The sequence below is a fragment of the Ambystoma mexicanum genome, chromosome 3p (assembly GCF_040938575.1).
Source record: "Ambystoma mexicanum isolate Mex_15411 chromosome 3p, UKY_AmexF1_1, whole genome shotgun sequence".
Taxonomy (NCBI): Eukaryota; Metazoa; Chordata; class Amphibia; order Caudata; family Ambystomatidae; genus Ambystoma; species Ambystoma mexicanum.
Window position 1 is genome coordinate 830,652,591 of NC_090925.1, and position 16,196 is coordinate 830,668,786.

Here is a 16,196-nt window from a genome sequence, read left to right on the forward strand (position 1 = left end):
CCTCTAATTTCCAGTTTTAAGCGGATGATGTGCAACTATCCTTCAGGTTACCCTCAGCCACCTCCTCCTCACTCATACCTGACTGTCTGGACGCTATTCAGTCATGGTGTGCTGCAAACGACCTGTGTCTCAATACCAGTAAAACTGAGATTGTTCGCATTGGGACACCTGCTCCCGCTTTCCCCCTCTCACTCTGGCCGGCCTTCCATGGCCCTGCGCCTACCTCTACCTGTGAGGCCAAAGACATTGGGGTCCTCTTCGACTCCACCCTCTCCTTCTCCTCTCACATTTCTGACATTTCAAAAAAGTCTAAAAACTACACCTCCTTAGAGGCATTCTACCCTTTCTCACTTTCCCTCAGAGGCTCACGGTCTCCAGAGCCCTAGTTCTCTCCAGGCTGGACTACTGCATCAGCCACTTCCTCAACCTCCCTGCTTATGCCCTGCACCCTCTGCAACTCATCCAGAACAGAACCGTAAGACTTATCATTGGCCTTGAGCCCAGGGACCTCATCTCTCCAGTGCTGAAATGCCTTCACTGGATCCTGGTGGCTGCAAGGACAACATTCAAGACCCTCTGCATTGTCCACGAGGCTTTCTGGGGCCTACTTACCTTCAATGTTACCTTCCTAAATACTGTCGTTCTCGAGCCCTCCGCTCATCTACCTCCAACCTTCTGCGAGTGAGCCGGTTTTCCAAGCAGAGATTTGACGGGAGATCCCTTTCCTCAGCAGGTGCCTTCCTCTGCAACAGCCTCCCTGCCACCCTCCGTCTTGAACCTGAAATTCTCAAGTTCCGGAACTTGCTCCAGACCTCCCTCTTCTCCTCTTCCTTCTCTTTCATCCTACCCTGCTAACCTAGCTCTCTGCTCTTCCTTCTCTCCCTCCTTCCACACTGCTTATTGACTGGCCGCCTGGTGTACCTCAGAGTCTCAAAGGTCCCAGGCACCCCTGACCGTCCTTCTGCACTTGCCGCAATGGCGCTGAACCCCACTGCACTTCTCTCTCTCTGCACTTCACCAGTCTCTACTGACTGGGAGCACATGGTCCCCTGCCCCTCCCTTGCCCTCCTGCACTTGCACGATCTGGATACAGCCCTGCCTGAAGATGTGCACTTGAAAAAGAATTGCAGAATTGCTGGCATGCCTATTTGCCTTATCTAAACTGTTAAATGTATCATATTCACTTAATGTGCCGGTGCAGACCGTTATCGTCTCAGAAATTCAAGAGCTCTGAGTGACTGTTATTTTCCCTGTGTTCCTTCCGTCCTTGAGCACTTTGAAATACTTGCCTGTGCATAGATAGGCGCTATATACCATATCAAACCATCCCTTACTTATCTCTGATGCTATATTTTCTTTGGATACATGGGCCGGAAAGTGCAATTGCTCGAGAGAGAAGATCAGAAATTTCCGAGGCATTACTGGTTTGCCCATACTATTAATATATTAATGTCATGGTCTAGTAAAAATTCTTATTGTCCCTACGGGTCGGCCATGTTTTTTTAAGCCTAAGTGGCTCGATTTTAGAAAACTTTCCTATGGACCTTACCCGAGTTTTCGTCCATTAAACGCACGCGAAAACAGGCACCAGGGAGCCGCCATTTTGTGATAATCCTATCACTTGCCGCATCGCCCTGGCTGACCTGCTTCTGCGGCACTAAATCAATTCCCAAGCCCCTGAGCCTGTCATCAGCAGACTCGTACCGCCCATTTCCCAACATCAAAGTATGTCTTGTATCAACATTCGCTGCGCTTCAGCTAATGACGTGTCGCCATGGAGATGGCAGGACGCCTCTTTCCTCAATAAGTATAAACAGACCGTTTCACAACACACAGCAGCAGATTTTCGATTCCATTCCTCTCTCGGTGTTACTTAGAGTATTTTGTGACTCGTTTCTGTGCTCTGGTCAGCTACCTTCGCCGCTTGTAGCCCGTGTGAACACCTGTACCATCTCGGTAAATTATTTTACTTTGTTTACCACAAAATGGCTACAATAATGCCCTACATGTACGAGCCCGAGTATACCGAGGAGGAACTACTGGAAAGGGAAGCACGCGAAAACGATGGGGATTCGGACGGCAGTTGGCAGGACGAATCAACAGATGAAGAGTCTGGGCCTAGTCGCATGGACGGCGTATCCACCTGGTGCACATGCAATCGGTGCAAGCTAATGCCAACCGAGGAGGAGAACTGCTGCTGCCGAGAAAACTCGGGATGCCTGGCCTACATTTCGGAAGGCGAGCCACAACCGCAATGCATCACCGAGCTGCCAGACTTCAGGGCAGCCTGCCTCACACGGGCCGTGTTGAGAATAATGATGGTGCTTATGCATGAACTTCGCTCAACTGTTCGTCCTCGTAATCCGAGTAACGAGTAAGTATACTCTGCTTGTCATGCCACTCCTATTTCATGTTCTTCTACTATATCACAAATTACATCTACATATCATTGTAACACATGTAAGTCGTTCAATAGTGTGCATTGTCTAGATAGCATTTGTCCGTGCAGAATGCCATTAGTTACAAGAATTGTCATTGACAACAAACGTTTATTAAACTTATCTTGGTCATTTAAAAACAGTTTGTTTCATTCCTTTTCACAGGTGGTACAGGCTGGTGGCCTATCGTTCCTTTACATGGTGGCTCCACGGGAGGCTTGGACACCGCGTTCGAAGAGTGATACCCGCCTGTGCCGTTCGTGCCATTAGAGAAATGTTCCCGAGTGACAGCGGTCAGTACAGGGGATTTTCTCTCACTGTGCTGCAACCTGACCTGTATAATCTTTGAAGTCTTGTATTTTTGTGTCATGAAAATAAGATACAAAATAAAACACCACATATATTTTAACAACGGTTGTTTCGATTTTTTAAATTAATCAAATGTGTCTCCATTCAATGATGGATGTCAGACATCTGTGCTCCGAATGGGTGAATGTCTGGTCGCTGTGAAGCAGGGTGGTCACTATCTATCTAAGCTAACATAACATATTCTCGATAATGCATGCACTAAATAACACTTGTTCAAAGTCTTTCAGTAGGTTATGTTTCTATAAAAGTCACACATATATCTATACTAACAATTACCATTGGATTATACAGGCCTTAGGGTCTTGACCACTATAATACACCGGTTGAAGTGTGGGTCTGTGCTCACAAGAATCTCAGGTATGTGGCATTTGTTATTGATAAGCAACGATATACTATCAAAGGCGGTTCGCACCAGAGGATGAGCGCTGGCATGGGGGGCTGTCAGGGGCGTGAAAGGCCAAGGTGCCAAACTGCATGTACACTTCAAAAGGTATCCCATGCCAAGGGGCCATTGCTCACATGGCCTCCTCAGACCCCGTGTCTCCAGCCAGGCCTCCCCTTGAAGCAGGCCGTCCCCCTGCAATCCACATAAGTGTGCCTCCATTCAGCAGTCTTCCTGTGCCTTATCTGCACGCCCCAGGCCCATCCATCCCACCCCCTCTATCAAAGGCGGTTCACACCCGGGGATGCGCGCTGTCAGGGGCGCGAAAGGCCAAGGTACCAAACTGCATGTACACTTCAAAAGGTATCCCATGCCAAGGGGCCATTGCTCACATGGCCTCCTCAGACCCTGTGTCTCCAGCCAGACCTCCCCTTGAAGCAGGCCGTCCCCCTGCAATCCACATAAGTGTGTCTCCATTCAGCAGTCTTCCTGTGCCTTATCTGCACGCCCCAGGCCCATCCATCCCACACCCTCTATCAAAGGCGGTTCGCACCCGGGGATGAGAGCTGGCATGGGGGGCTGTCACAGGCGCAAACGGCCAAAGTGCCAAACAGCATGTACACTTCAAAAGGTATCCCACGCCCAGGGGCCATCGCTCACATGGCCTCCTCAGACCCCGTGTCTCCAGCCAGGCCTCCCCTTCAAGCAGGCCGCCCGCTAAAACCACGACATACATACATCATTCATTGACAAACACACCCCTGTTTCTAATACTTTATAAACCACTTGATATGTCTCATGAGAACATCTTTGTGCTTTGCAAGTCAATTCCTGAACGTGCTACCTGGCAACAACTGAGATCTACGCTAATCTGCTCGTCGTCGTGCTATCCGTGAACTTCTGTGACCGCTTAGAGCAAACCCGTCAGTGTGCTACCTGTGGCCACGCACCTATTCTCCTGCAACATACTGCTCTGCTTGCTGAATCCAACTGTTTGTTGGTCAAGGTAAGGCCATGTATCCTAGTCATATTTCGCAGATTTTTAAATTTCTATCTATTTGCGAGTAGAGTACACAATAGTGCTATGTTCATTGGTCTCATTGCTATTGACTTGAGTTTCCATTGCTATGCTATCAATAGATCTATTTATTTTCATCTGTGTCTATTGTCATCCAATTGCATCCTTCGGGGCTCCAGTCTATAATGTAAGCATGTTTCCTTCTCGTGCAAGACAGAACATCCAAGGGACGAGTCACATGTTCAGATTTTAGTCACATCATTTATACATTTCTGCAACTTATGCAAATACTAAGACGCACATAATGAACTGGTATAGTTCCTGCGACCAAAACAAACCTTGCATTGATCATTGTATGATTCATTTACTTTTGTATCAAATCTTTATTCTTGAAGATTGTATAATAATGTCGATATTTACTTTTCAGATTTATCAACAATGCCTGCCTGTTCGATTAGCGGTTGCCCTTCGAAGACCCATGCGAAATCTGAAGGCACTACAATGCATGTATTCCCGAAAATTGTTAATCGAATAAAAGAATGGGTCAGACATTGCAGATATCCACTGGATGAGCTGGAAAGTAGAGTCCAACAAGTCTTACAGGACAAGAGGGGTGATCGATACCGCATCTGCAGCCGGCACTTTTCCTTGGACATGTACACAACATCTTGGGTAACAAAGAATAATAAACGGCAAACGACACGGAAATTGCTCGAAAACGCTATTCCCACTCTATTCGTCCACATTCTGCCACCGGTGAGTCAAGTGTCTGGATTTAGCTTTAGGCCTTGCGGTAGTGTGTAGGTAGCCGAATGGATTAATTGATATTGTAGGTGTTCTATCCCTTGTAATAATTTTGATATTGATATGAGTGTATAGTTTTTTGAATAATGACATTTATCAATATATTCTTTTTTAATTTCATAACCCACAAACGCAATGTATATATATGGGAACAGGGAACTGTGCTATATTGAGCATTTTTCAAGTATTCTGTCGCCTTACATGGCTATTTTTAATATTGGCATTTCATTATCAATCATTAATTTACCTTTACAACTTCTTGACTATCCCTTGAATCTGAAGCAAGAACATTCTAAATCATTGACGTGGTCGCAGTTATCAACCACTTCTAGCGCGTGTCAGGTAATCTTACTAGGCTAATCCGCTACAGACTTGTTTTATGCATGTCAAGTAATAGTTTTATTCTATCGTGTAATTATTTTACCAAATGTTTGGTTAGTGCTTTCCAATTGATATACACCTTAGTTATTGTCCACTGGTGTCTGTTTTCAGTTATAATTAGTGTTATCCATACTAATGCAAGTACTGTCTTTCAGGGAGATGCTGAAGCGTCCGCCACATCTACAACATTTCTAGATGTTATTCACCAGCAGGAGGTATGGATACTGACAGCTCCATCGAGCGTCATCATCAGAGCTGGAATTCTTGTCGTTTGATTGTTCTACACAGTGTTTAATTCGTGGTTAGCCATTGATATGTACCTGTGCTGTCGACCCCAGGTGTGTGTTATGTTTTCACTATTGTAATCCTCACTAATGCAAGTACTATGTTTCAGGCAGTTGATGGATCGTCAACCCCTGCACTTGATGCAGAGCCTGACATTCAAGTAATTCCAGGGGAAGTGGAAGCGGGAACATGCGTATAGGAATCTGCGCAACAGCTTTCGGAAGTGCGCACTACATTTGCAACATCCATAGATATTCTTCAGCAGCACGAGGTATGGATACTGACAGCTCCATCATGCGTGATCATATAACGTGATTCCATTTGCTATACTTTCTTCCCTATTAACGCAAGTGCTGCGTTTCAGGGAGACGACGAAGCTTCCACTACAATCACAACATCCAATTTAGATGATGCAGATGTAAATAAATCGGAGAAATAAGTCGATGAAATGTGATCATATTTACATTTTCCTTGATTCTTTTAGACAATGCATCATTTGTGGTTATCACTTTATATGTACCTGTGCGTTCGACACCAAGTGTGTGTTATGTTTCTAATATTGAAAACCATACTAATGCAAGTACTGTGTTTCAGGGAGACGACGGAGCTTCCACTACAATCACAACATCCCATTTTGATGATGCAGATGTAAAGGAATCAGAGAAATAAGTCGATGAAATCTGCATACTTATATTTTCCTTGATTGTTTTAGACAATGCATCATTTGTGGTTATCTCTTTATATGTACCTGTGCCGTCGACCCCAAGTGTGTGTTACGTTTCCAATATTGAAAACCATACTAATGCAAGTACTGTGTTTCAGGGAGATGCTGATGCCTCCTCTCCAATACAACCATTCATGGCAGTCTATGCAGAGCCAGAGGTATGGATACTGACAGCTCCATCGAAATAGATCATCACTGGTCGAATACTTGTCGTTTGATTGTTGCACACAATGTTTAAATCGTATTTGGCTATTGAGATGTACCTGTGTGTTCGTCCTCACGTGTGTTTTATGCTAACAATATTTTGATACATAGTAATGAAAGTACTATGTTTCAGGGAGACGATGGAGCCTCATTCCGTGCTGTCTTTGCGGATACAGAAAATATAGTCGTTGCAGCGCAAGCGGAAGGGAGGACATGCGGAAACTAATCGGAGCTACAGCATGCAGATGTTGAAAGTCGAGTCAAAAAAGTTGCAAAGAAAAAAAAAACAAAAAAAGGTTAGTTACAAACAGTTCATAATTTTAAAAAAATGTTTGTGCTGGGGTCTATTTTATGTTTTTTTCCAGTCAATTGGACTACACTTTATCTTGTGTTTAAACTGAACATCCCTTATCCAATCTCTCCTCCAGTTACCCGTGGGTGTCAGAACTATACATACACAGACAGTGAAGCGAATGAGAGATGTTGCTTGCCAGACCATGTACACTATGGAGGAACTATTAATTGAGGCGAGGCGTGTTCAGGCTCGAGATGCTCATATCCAATGGCCAGAACATGAATTAACTGTGTTTGGAGAATACAGCAAAGTTGCATTGGACCATTGCTACAGTGCGACCGCACCACCACAAGAAGATGTTATTGAATGTTATTGAATGTATTGAAGATAGCTCTGAAGTAGTTGCAGATCAATTCACACAATCTACACCCGCCAAAAATTTGCCACCCAAAAACCTGTCGACATTGTTGTGTTCTCCCATCAATGTTGAAGTAATAGATGTCGAAATGACAGAATGAACCAGCCGCAGCATCCATAGATGCTTGATATCAGCGATATTACTTTCAATGTGTTGAAATCTCCACAACGTCACAGGCCGAAACAACGTTGACGCAGGATGACAGTCTAATGAAAGAGAGCAAATACATTGTATTCGACAGTTGTTTGATGGAAATTGTAAGTATGCTGAAATGTGTGCATTCCGTTAGAGGGAAAGTATGTGGGAAGCCATTGATAATGTGACTCGTCAAATAAAAGGCAGTAACGTCAAAATAAATGCCGCCTGTAGATTAAATCATAGGTTCTCATGGTCTGCACAAACGATGCTGGGGAAAATGCTAGCTGCAATCTACTGTGTGCAGCTGCATCACTTTTTAGTGGCTCCAGTTTTAGAAAGTTAGAGGCTTTCTTTCAGTTTGTGGGACTCCATTTCATTTCTAAATCGCTGTACTACATATACCAACGCGATTATCTGTTTCTGGCCATTAGTGATGCTTGGAAAATTGAACAATTGTCTCTAGCAAGTACATTCGAAGGCAAACGATTGAGGCTAGCCGGCGATGGACAGTGCGACAGCCCTGGATTTTCTGCCAAGTACTGCAACTACCACTTTCAGGACATGGATAGTAAAACAATTGTGAGTTCGGTGGTCGTGCAGGTAACACAATGTACATCGTCAGTGGCCATGGAGAAACTAGGATTTTTAAAATCAGTGGAATATCTACAATCAAGGGGAATGCACATCGACCTCATAGCCACGGACAGACACGTTTCAATTGCCAAGACAATGAGAGAGCAGTTCCCACATATTAATCATCAATTTGACGTATGGCATCTTGCTAAATCAATCAGTAAGAAAATCTCGGCTGCAGGTAAAAAGAAAGGTTTTGAAAGTATTTTGCAGTGGTCCCATTCTATCACCAACCATCTTTGGTGGAGCTCAAAAACTTGTGAAGGGTCAGTGGAAATACTACTTGAAAAATCGCGGTCACTGATGCATCACTGTACCAACGTTCACCGCTGGACAGAAAATCAACATTTCCACCAGTGTGAACATGGCCCTTTGTCCCCAGAGGAGGCACGGAAGAAGAAGTGGTTGATTCCATCTTCACCGACACACAAAGCCATTTAGAAGATTGTTTTCGACAAAACTCTATCAAGAGATTTGAGAGGACTGACAGAATTCTGTCACACAGGAGATTTGGAGGTGTTCCACAATATGTGCCTAAAGTACAGGCCAAAGCGCTTGCATTTTAGCTTTCGGGCATGAAACATCGCACACTACTAGCGGTCTTGGCCCATAACAGCAATGTCGGACGTGAACAATCTAGGACTAGGGATAAAGTAAGGATGCCTCGCTACACTAAGGTGTTTTCAAAACGAAGTAAGCAATGGGTGATCAAACCAGTCTATGATGAAATGCAGTTCGACTTTGTGAAAGGCCTTATTGTTGCTGTGTTAGAGAAGCACAGATATGGAATTTTGGACGTTTCTGTGCAGAGCAGTGATCCATTGCCACCGAACATTGCGACTATGCCATGCCCACCCGAAGCACAGCTGGTTGTGAAGTACAAATCCCGGTTTAAATAATTGCAATACGATTGTCTTTTTGTAAATAAATGTTATTGTACATTGTACCTGTAACCCTAACCATAACCCCTACCTTCACCATCATGGGTGGCGAACAAGCTGGGTGTCATCTTTGAATTCTCTCTATTCAGCTCATATATGTGTATGTATATACTTTTCTCATGTCTCATCTCATGTAAATGTAAATGCTGCGCACTGTTGCGCACTGTTAACGGAGGGGAGGCTTGCGTATTGCAAATAATAAAACAAACAAACAATAAATCTCAACTCTTGTGGTACTTTATACTTTCCCTGACCTTCCGCCAAAAATTAAATGTCTCCATATGGGCTGCAAAGCTCGCAGACAACGGGGACAAAATTGGGGGCCTTAGAACGCGCCAAGCGGGCCGTGGCATTTGGGAGAGAAGCCAGTTCGCATTTGCACATTGAGGCGCACTACATAGAGGGATTCTAAACTTCAAGTTCTCACAGATGCCTTTACTACGTGATGTTGCAAATAAAGAATGCGAAGGACAGCGGCTTTGATTTTCAGCTCGCGCCCAGAAGAGGCCCACAAGTCGCACTGGAAGTATAAGGGTCTATTGTTTTTTGACCTTGAGACAGGGACCATGCCGAAAAAACTACATTTGAAGGGGGTGCGCAATAACGTAAGAGACGATAAGGCAGAAAATTCAGAAACTAGACCGAGTTTCATTTTAGTTCAGTATACGAAAAATCGTTGTCAAGAGCACGGTCCGTTTTACAGACTGCATTACGAAGAGAGACAATGGAAATTTCAAATATAATGTGAGTAAATCTTTACACGCTTTTATACCGGAATGAAGATTTAATGAATGGATGCATGAATAAATGAATGAATGAAGAGCTAGGAAAAGCAAGGAAAACATGTTCGTAGTGGGCACATGGGCATGCAGGTCCACTGGTCTCACCGATCTCGGTCCTTGGCCCAGCCACTTTTCCCTGCACTGCCTACCTGCACTACGGGACTGTCTCTGTATCCTTCAGCCCCTTCTCCCGGCATTTACCTTGCACTTGCCACCAGCTGGCCCTATTATTTATCTTGTATTCGACTAACCATGTACAGCACTTTTACCCCCCCAACCCTCTTCCCAATGCGCGATCAGAAAGACACCTGGCCTAGTAGGATCGTTGTCTGTCTGCCCTTGTTCCCCACCTGCCTCGTCGCGCCTTGAAACACTTGAGTATAGGCGCGTTACAAATGCCATATCATATATCATATCATTCCTCACGCATGTAGACTAACTGTCGTTTATCATTGTGTGTTGGCCTCGATTTATTTCGTTACTTTTCGCATTGATTTTAGAGCCGAACATACTCCATTGAACTATCCTTGCAAGCAAATAGTTTCTGATCGGCTGTAATAAATAAAATGAGTAATATTAATGAAGATCGGCTGGCGAGACTAATTATAATTTTTTTGTTTTCATAACAGGTATTTGCTCCCCTTCTGCTACTGCCATCGGTTTGAGACACCAGCAGACGGTTTCTTTGTGAGACACCTGCAGCTTCGTGTGAACAACTGGAGCACACTGACAATTTTATGGGACGATAGCCAAGGGCCCACATGCCCTTACGCTGTACTAGTGGCTAGAAGCAACATATCAACCTTTACGATGGACTAGTGCCTAGTTGATGGAACAGCCTTGCGGTTCACCGTGCTTCCAAAGTGCTTCTTTTAACGAAAAGCAACACTCTGTGTACCATTGCGGATACAGATAAAAGAAAATAAATGGCTTTCGGAGTTCATATGGCAATTGCTGAATATTCTCTAAACATTTAATGTCAAATAAATGTACCGTGTTGCTGTTTGATTTTAAAGTACAGTTTCATATTCCGAATTGTGGCGCGCTGTGTTGTGAGATGGTCTGTGTTGGTTTCCGGGTTCTGTGTGAAGTCGCGTAGAAGACGACTGGGCGCGTTTGCTTACGCAGCACAGTAACGTCACGGAGAGAGGCGGGGAATATGAATGTTTTGATAATGTCGGCTCAGGGGCGGGGGAATCGATTTAGTGCCGCAAAAGCAGGTCAGCCAGGGTGATGCGGCAAGTGATAGGATTATCACAAAATGGCGGCTCCCTGGTGCCTGTTTACGCATGCGTTTAATGGACGAAAATTCGGGTAAGGTCCATAGGAAAGTTTTCTAAAATCGAGCCACTTAGGCTTAAAAAAACATGGCCGACCCGTAGGGACAATAAAATGTTTTACTAGACCATGCCTTTAAGCCTGTTGGGGAAAGAGAACATCCTCTTTATATCCAAAATTCCTTTTCTTTTCACGGCCTCGCCTTGTAATTCTATTATCTGAATAATAAGTGTCACATTAAAACTTTCCTCCTCTCTTTCCAGCCCTTTCCCCTTTTTCGACGCCATCATCTGTTTTCCTCTTTTTCCCTCTGGGAAGAGTAACCTCCTTCCCTCTGGTAAGTAGGCTGCTTCTTTGGCTGCTCCGTCAGCCTATATATCTGGGTCTATCCACCTGCATGCACTGCATATTATATTATTGCCACTTCCACTGGGGCTTTTAAGGCTTCTATCAACTGCCCAAGTAGTTTGACATGTTGTACTGGTGTCCCCTTGCTTCTCCTGAAACCCCTACTTTCCCATCTGGTCAATCCTGAATGTATGGTAGAGGTTACAAAGGGAGAGCCGGAAAATATGTTTGCTGCGTGTCCCTCCATCATGTTTAATGCACTTATCATTGCGACTATCTCTGCCGCTTGTGCTGAATAGTGTGATGGTAATCGCATATGAGATGCAATTACATAATCTCCATGTATGTAGCATACTACTACAGCTGCTGCTGTATGTCTCTTGCCAGTATCAGGGTCTTTACTTGATGGCCCGTCAATATATACCATGTCTGCCCCTTCTATTGCTTCTTCCTTAACAAGTACGCCTCCTTCCATTCGTCCCATATGTGCTGCACAGTCATGCATATACTCCCCCCTCAGCTGCGGGTTTCTGCTACGAGTTGCTGGATTTACCATTGGACATCTGACTACCTCTATGGCTGGGTTTGTTAGTATCACTGCGTACCTCGATGCCCTCTGTGTCGTTAGGGTGCTTTTTGATTTTTCCAAGGGAGTGAAACGCTGCAGCTGTGAGTGCTTGTTCCCAAGGAAAATGTCCCTGCATTAAGGTTCCAAGAGGCCACTCTAGTAGGACAGCGGTTTGAGCTACTGTGGTTTCTTTTGCCTAAGGGGAGCTGCCATTACTGAGCTATCCAAATGGTAGAACAAGTGGAATTGTTTTTTATAGTTAGGGTGGCCAGTACTGGTGCATGTGCTAATGCTTCTTTAAGTTCTGTAAAACTTTCTCTCATTTCAGATGTCCATTTTAACACCCTCTTCTCTTTCTGAGCTTCTTTTAGAGCATGCAACATGGGCTTGGTGTAGGTCGAGTAGTCAAAAACCCATGCCCTGCAATAATTACACAACCTCAGGAATTTCTGCATTTCCTTTACTGATATTATATTATTTGCCGCAGGTACCCTACTTCCTCCTGACTGTATTGTCGTTTTTCCTTATCCACCATGTACCCTTTCTATGCCAGTAATGTCAGCAGGTGCACGGATTCCATCCTACACTCTTCCTTAGTCTCACTGCATACCAACAAGTCATCAACATATTGGATCACTGTGCTTGGCATTTGTAAATTGCTAAGGTCCAATTGGATCACTCTATTGAAAATACTTGGTGATTCGCAGTAACCCTGTGGCAGTCTAGTGTGTTAGAATCTCGTTCCACAATATGTAAACGCTGTCGGGTACCGTGAATCTGGGTGCAATGGAATGGAGAAGGAGGCATTCTTCAAGTCAATGACTCCCGGTAGCGGAGACTGGGTTCAGGAAGAAGACCGGTAAAGATATAGACTGGATTAAGTGGAATTCAGAAAGCACTTTGGGAAGGAAAGAAGAGTGAGTGCAAAGAACAACCTTATCCTTGTGGAAAGTTAGGAACGGATGTTCGACAGAGATAGCTTGAAGCTAACTTATCCGTTACTGCAATCAAAAAGGCCACCTTGCAAGAAAGGTACTTGGTAGTGGCCATAGGTTCAAAAGGCTTATGTCAAAGCGGTGAGGACCAAATTAATATTTGGGATGAGGGGTCCGAACCGGTGTAAAATGATGGAGAAGACCTGCAAAATGTCTCTTGATGACTGGGTTTGCCAGTGAAAAAGACTGTCAGTAGACAGATAAGCCGCAATGGCGGATAAGTATGCTCTGCATGATAAAACATGGATGCCAGAGGCTGCAAGGCCAGATACAAAAGACACAGTCAATAGAAGCCTGTCTGGAATCAAGCTCTTTGGCTAGACACAAATGATAAAATCGAAGCCACTTGCTCCTGTATTGAGCTCTCGTAGAGGGGTTACGTGCTGCCTAAACTATACGCATGTTATCCTCCGAGAGGTTGAACTGCGCTAATGATCATAACCAGGCCGCCAAGCTGAAGGATTGTGGGCAGTGGTTCCACAACTGGTGATTGCTCTGGTGAAGAAGGTCAGGAATCTGTGGCAACCTGATCGGGGAGCACACAGACAGGTGCTGCAGCTCTGAAAACCAGAACCTGGCTGGCCACCAAGGAGCTATGAAGAGGAGAGTGCAGTTGGAGGCACTCCTGAGTTTCCAGAGCGACCGATGAATCAGCAGCAAAGGAGGAAAAGCATAAGCCTTCATGTTATCCCATGGGATCTCAAGAGCGTTTCCCAAGGAAGACACTCCGAGCCCGTCCCTGGAAGCATAAAGAGGATGTTTCCGGTTCGATGAGGTCGCAAAGGGGTCCACTGCTGGAGAACCCCCATTGCTGGAAGATCTTGGTGAGAACATCAGTGTTCATCTCCCACTTGTAACTCGCTGCAGACTGGCGGCTGAGGGAGTCTGCAGCCTCATTGATGTGACCTGGAATGTGCACAGCTTGAAGCCAGACATTGTGTTGGATAGCCCAATTTCCAATTTGGATAGCAAGGTCCACCAGAAGAGGAGATTTGGTGCTCCCCACTTTGTTGATGTAGAACATCACTATGGAATTGACCGTGCAAATTGGAACCACACTGTGACAGAAAAACTGCCAGGAGCTCTAGGTAGTTCATATGGAACCACCTGTCCTGGGGCATCCACGAATCGTATGCCTCGAGGTGATGCAGTGTCGCTCCTCACCCGAGAAGGGAGGAGTCTGTAGTAACCATTGCTTGTGGGCAGGGCTCCGGGAAGGAGGTCCCCACTGAAAGGTTGCTGGCGGACGACCACCATTGAAGATCCGCCGTCATGCAGGATGGGACTGGAATCATCTTGGAGTCCGGATCCGTAGCCTGAGACCAGCAGCTGCGAAGAGCAAGATGAGTGCGCCTCATTTTCAGTCGAGTAAGAGGTAGAGCTAACATGCAAGAGGCCATGATGCCCAGGAGTCTCTGGAACCACCAGGTCGACGTGTGGGAGGACTGCAGGAAGAGCTGGCAGATGGTCAAAAGGTCCGCAATCCTGTCCTCCATCAGGAACAATCTGGTACTGGTGGTATCCCAACAGAAACCCAGAAAGATCAGGTCTTGAGCAACCGTCAATCGACGATTTCCACCAGGTCACCGACCGCCCAAAATGGAACAGGAGCTGAAGGAGTGACTGAAGATTGGCCATAGCGACCTGTGGGCAATTGGAAGCCTGCCCCGGCGACAGACAAAACCCATTGGTCTTCTGTGATGGTCTGGTATGCCTCCAGATGAGACGAAATTCGTCCTCCCACCGGAGTCTCATGCGACCGATGAAAAACATCATTCAGATGGTTTATCGGCAGGAAGACCACCCGTTGCTGAAGAGGAGACTGCTGACCGAGAGAAAAACCGGCCACCTTGCTTTTGCTGCTTGCGGCGAGGGCCGCATGCGGGAGCATATGTCCGGTGCGCACATAGGTCCTGAAAACCTCTGAAACCAGAGAAGGACCTTGTTTGGGGCCCCAACCTCCGAGTATAAGGTGCCTTTGCTGGGGTTTTGGCAAGGACCGACAATGACTTGGCAGTTTGCGTGCTTGCCTTGGTTTTTGTGAGTTCCTCATCAGTGGAGGAGTGAAAGAGTTCCTTACCATCGAAGAGGAGATCAAGCACCTTGTCCTGAACTTCCTTCGAAAACTTTGTAGCATGTAGCCACGCTTGGCAGGAGATGTCTACTCTGCCCATAAGGCCCCAGAGCGTAGGTGTCTACATGATGGGCCGCGGCCTCCAGCAGGTCCTGCGCCAGAACTCTGGCATCGGATAAGGCGCCCTTAGTCTTCGAGCCTATCAGGAGGAATATATTCCTGAAACTCGGCAAGCTCCTTCCACAGCTTCACATTAGCAGCTGCCAGGATAAGCTCGGTATTAGCCTGATGCAGCTGAAGAGCCGAATTGGAAAATACTTTTTCCCCAATGGCGTCAAGAAACTTGTCCTCTTTGGAAAGGATCTAAGATGCTGCAATGGCGGATGTAGACGCCGGCTTTGACTGGAGCGTTTCTGCTGCCACTACCGTTGATGAGGGGAGTGGACATGCAGACAAGGATATGTCTTCAGACACATGTAGCTTGTAGCAAGAGTCAATTTTCTTGTTTAGGTGTTGCCCGGAATGAAGTTTGTCCCAGACCTTGCGGGCTTCGGCCAGGACATCCATTTGAAGGAACAGGCCAGTGCACTCCTGTGTCGATCGAGTAAAGATTCCAGAAAGTACCCCTTCTTGTGGAGCCGGAGGCTCGGGTACTGGAATGTATAGCAAGGCCATCATATCTAAAACCCGGTTGTGAAGGCTCTAATAGAGCGTGGCAGGTTGTTGCAGTTCTGGTCCGCTTGATCCTCATCCAGTGAGGCGGGAGCAGAAAACTGATCTGCCGCACATGGTGCCTCAACCCCCGAAGGCAGGGCTGACTGCGCAATGGGACTCTTTTCCACAGGAGAACGCGGAGGCAGAGGAGGCAGTAGAGAAGGAGACCCCACAGGAAGTGGTGGAGGAGGTGCACTACCAGGACCTGCAGAGGGATTGCCGGAGCAGGGGGCGGTTCAGGTGGCTTAGGATAGATTTCCTTCAATAAATTCTTAAAGTACGCCTTCATGGGATCAGAATGCATAAACGTCTGAAAATGTCCCAAAAAAAACATTCTCAGAAGAAGGTCTAGGCGCTGAAGTGGGTAGAGGCCGCTCTGAAGGGGCATACACCCAGGATCACAAAGA

General features: G+C 45.9%; 1 protein-coding gene across 1 annotated transcript in view; it reads right to left on the minus strand.

Annotated features, from left to right (window-relative positions):
• The window catches only part of ZNF646 (zinc finger protein 646), a 238,856-nt gene that overhangs the window by 123,217 nt on the left and 99,443 nt on the right, over positions 1–16,196 (minus strand). The window lies entirely within an intron of this gene.